Source organism: Limanda limanda, chromosome 10 (assembly GCF_963576545.1).
Source record: "Limanda limanda chromosome 10, fLimLim1.1, whole genome shotgun sequence".
In the NCBI taxonomy this organism is placed as follows: domain Eukaryota; kingdom Metazoa; phylum Chordata; class Actinopteri; order Pleuronectiformes; family Pleuronectidae; genus Limanda; species Limanda limanda.
This window is the reverse complement of record NC_083645.1, coordinates 5,567,930-5,570,429: the sequence shown is the minus strand read 5'-3', so window position 1 is coordinate 5,570,429 and position 2,500 is coordinate 5,567,930. Positions and strand designations below refer to the sequence as shown.

At 43.8% G+C, this 2,500-nt stretch overlaps 7 non-coding genes across 7 annotated transcripts in view; all 7 read right to left on the bottom strand.

Moving 5' to 3' along the window:
- Positions 1-90, bottom strand: part of LOC133012363 (U6 spliceosomal RNA) — a 107-nt gene extending 17 nt beyond the window's left edge. Inside the window, exon 1 of the small nuclear RNA XR_009680826.1 lies at positions 1-90. This exon is cut by the window's left edge and continues 17 nt beyond it. This is a non-coding gene — a small nuclear RNA (U6 spliceosomal RNA).
- A 294-nt stretch (positions 91-384) lies between these two features.
- Positions 385-491, bottom strand: LOC133012405 (U6 spliceosomal RNA). Its single transcript, XR_009680866.1, has one exon. It is a non-coding gene; the product is annotated as a U6 spliceosomal RNA (small nuclear RNA).
- Positions 492-784: 293 nt separating this feature from the next.
- On the bottom strand, positions 785-891 carry LOC133012346 (U6 spliceosomal RNA). Its single transcript, XR_009680810.1, has one exon. It is a non-coding gene; the product is annotated as a U6 spliceosomal RNA (small nuclear RNA).
- A 294-nt stretch (positions 892-1,185) lies between these two features.
- LOC133012894 (U6 spliceosomal RNA) lies at positions 1,186-1,292 on the bottom strand. The gene has a single exon (XR_009681325.1). It is a non-coding gene; the product is annotated as a U6 spliceosomal RNA (small nuclear RNA).
- A 296-nt stretch (positions 1,293-1,588) lies between these two features.
- Positions 1,589-1,695, bottom strand: LOC133012747 (U6 spliceosomal RNA). Its single transcript, XR_009681186.1, has one exon. It is a non-coding gene; the product is annotated as a U6 spliceosomal RNA (small nuclear RNA).
- A 295-nt stretch (positions 1,696-1,990) lies between these two features.
- Positions 1,991-2,096, bottom strand: LOC133012449 (U6 spliceosomal RNA). The gene has a single exon (XR_009680907.1). It is a non-coding gene; the product is annotated as a U6 spliceosomal RNA (small nuclear RNA).
- A 291-nt stretch (positions 2,097-2,387) lies between these two features.
- LOC133012649 (U6 spliceosomal RNA) lies at positions 2,388-2,494 on the bottom strand. Its single transcript, XR_009681094.1, has one exon. It is a non-coding gene; the product is annotated as a U6 spliceosomal RNA (small nuclear RNA).
- Positions 2,495-2,500: the final 6 nt, after the last annotated feature.

The window sequence follows — 2,500 nt, the reverse complement described above, 5'->3', positions numbered from 1 at the left end:
CACGAATTTGCGTGTCATCCTTTCGCAGGGGCCATGCTAATCTTCTCTGTATCGTATCCAATTTATTATATGTACTGGCGGAGCAAGTAAAGGTGTTTCCCTGCAGTGGTGCCTGTATATTCACCCATCAGGTGAGTGGACCCTTTGCTACGGTCAAAAAAGGAAGGAGGCTAAACTTTGGTCACACCCATTGTGGGAAATATAGTTTCGCATCACTGGCCTCTCTCTAACGATCACCGATACATTGAAAATGGCTACAAATCCGTCCAGTTTGTACCGTGTGAATTCATAAAGAGGCTCAGAGTAAAGCCTCCTGGAACACAGATAAGCGGAAGATTCCTAGAAAAGGATGAAGTAGCCTTGTGCCAAAGTCATTTTTGGACCAAAATATGGAAACGCTTCACGAATTTTCGTGTCATCCTTTCGCAGGGGCCATGCTAATCTTCTCTGTAACGTATCCAATTTATTATATGTACTGCCGAAGCAAGTATAGGTTTTTCCCTGCAGTGGTGCCTGTATATTCCCCCATCAGGTGAGTGGACCCTTTGCTACGGTCAAAAAAGGAAGGAGGCTAAACTTTGGTCACACCCATTGTGGGAAATATGGTTTCGCATTACTGGCCTCGCTCTAACGATCACTGATACATTAAAAATGGCTACAAATCCTTCCAGTTTGTACCTGTGAATTCATAAAGAGGCTCAGAGTAAAGCCTCCTGGAACACAGATAAGCAGAAGATTCCTAGAAAAGGATGAAATAGCCTTGTGACAAAGTCGTTTTTGGACCAAAATATGGAAACGCTTCACGAATTTGCATGTCATTCTTTCGCAGGGGCCATGCTAATCTTCTCTGTATCGTATCCAATTTATTATATGTACTGCCGGAGCAAGTACAGGTGTTTCCCTGCAGTGGTGCCTGTATAATCCCCCATCAGGTGAGTGGACCCTTTGCTACGGTCAAAAAAGGAAGGAGGCTAAACTTTGGTCACACCCATTGTGGGAAATATGGTTTCGCATCACTGGCCTCTCTCTAACGATCACCGATACATTGAAAATGGCTACAAATCCTTCCAGTTTGTACCGTGTGAATTCATAAAGAGGCTCAGAGTAAAGCCTCCTGGAACACAGATAAGCGGAAGATTCCTAGAAAGGGATGAAGTAGCCTTGTGCCAAAGTCATTTTTGGACCAAAATATGGAAACGCTTCACGAATTTGCGTGTCTTCCTTTCGCAGGGGCCATGCTAATCTTCTCTGTATCGTATCCAGTTTATTATATGTACTGCCGAAGCAAGTACAGGTTTTTCCCTGCAGTGTTGCCTGTATATATTCCCCCATCAGGTGAGTGGACCCTTTGCTACGGTCAAAAAAGGAAGGAGGCTAAACTTTGGTCACACCCATTGTGGGAAATATGGTTTCGCATTACTGGCCTCGCTCTAACAATCACTGATACATTAAAAATGGCTACAAATCCTTCCAGTTTGTACCTGTGAATTCATAAAGAGGCTCAGAGTAAAGCCTCCTGGAACACAGATAAGCAGAAGATTCCTAGAAAAGGATGAAAGTAGCCTTGTGACAAAGTCATTTTTGGACCAAAATATGGAAACGCTTCACGAATTTGCGTGTCATCCTTTCGCAGGGGCCATGCTAATCTTCTCTGTATCGTATCCAATTTATTATATGTACTGCCGGAGCAAGTACAGGTGTTGCCCTGCAGTGGTGCCTGTATATTCCCCCATCAGGTGAGTGGACCCTTTGCTACGGTCAAAAAAGGAAGGAGGCTAAACTTTGGTCACACCCATTGTGGGAAATATGGTTTCGCATCACTGGCCTCTCTCTAATGATCACTGATACATTGAAAATGGCTACAAATCCTTCCAGTTTGTACCGTGTGAATTCTTAAAGAGGCTCAGAGTAAAGTCTCCTGGAACACAGATAAGCGGAAGAGTCCTAGAAAAGGATGAAAGTAGCCTTGTGCCAAAGTCATTTTTGGACCAAAATATGGAAATGCTTCACGAATTTGTGTGTCATCCTTTCGCAGGGCCATGCTAATCTTCTCTGTATCGTATCCAATTTATTATATGTACTGCCGGAGCAAGTACAGGTGTTTCCCTGCAGTGGTGCCTGTATATTCCCCCATCAGGTGAGTGGACCCATTGCTACGGTCAAAAAAGGAAGGAGGCTAAACTTTGGTCACACCCATTGTGGGAAATATGGTTTCGCATCACTGGCCTCTCTAACGATCACGATACATTGAAAATGGCTACAAATCCGTCCAGGTTGTACCGTGTGAATTCATAAAGAGGCTCAGAGTAAAGCCTCCTGGAACACAGATAAGCGGAAGATTCCTAGAAAAGGATGAAGTAGCCTTGTGCCAAAGTCATTTTTGGACCAAAATATGGAAACGCTTCACGAATTTTCGTGTCATCCTTTCGCAGGGGCCATGCTAATCTTCTCTGTATCGTATCCAATTTATTATATGTACTGCTGAAGCAAGTACAGGTTT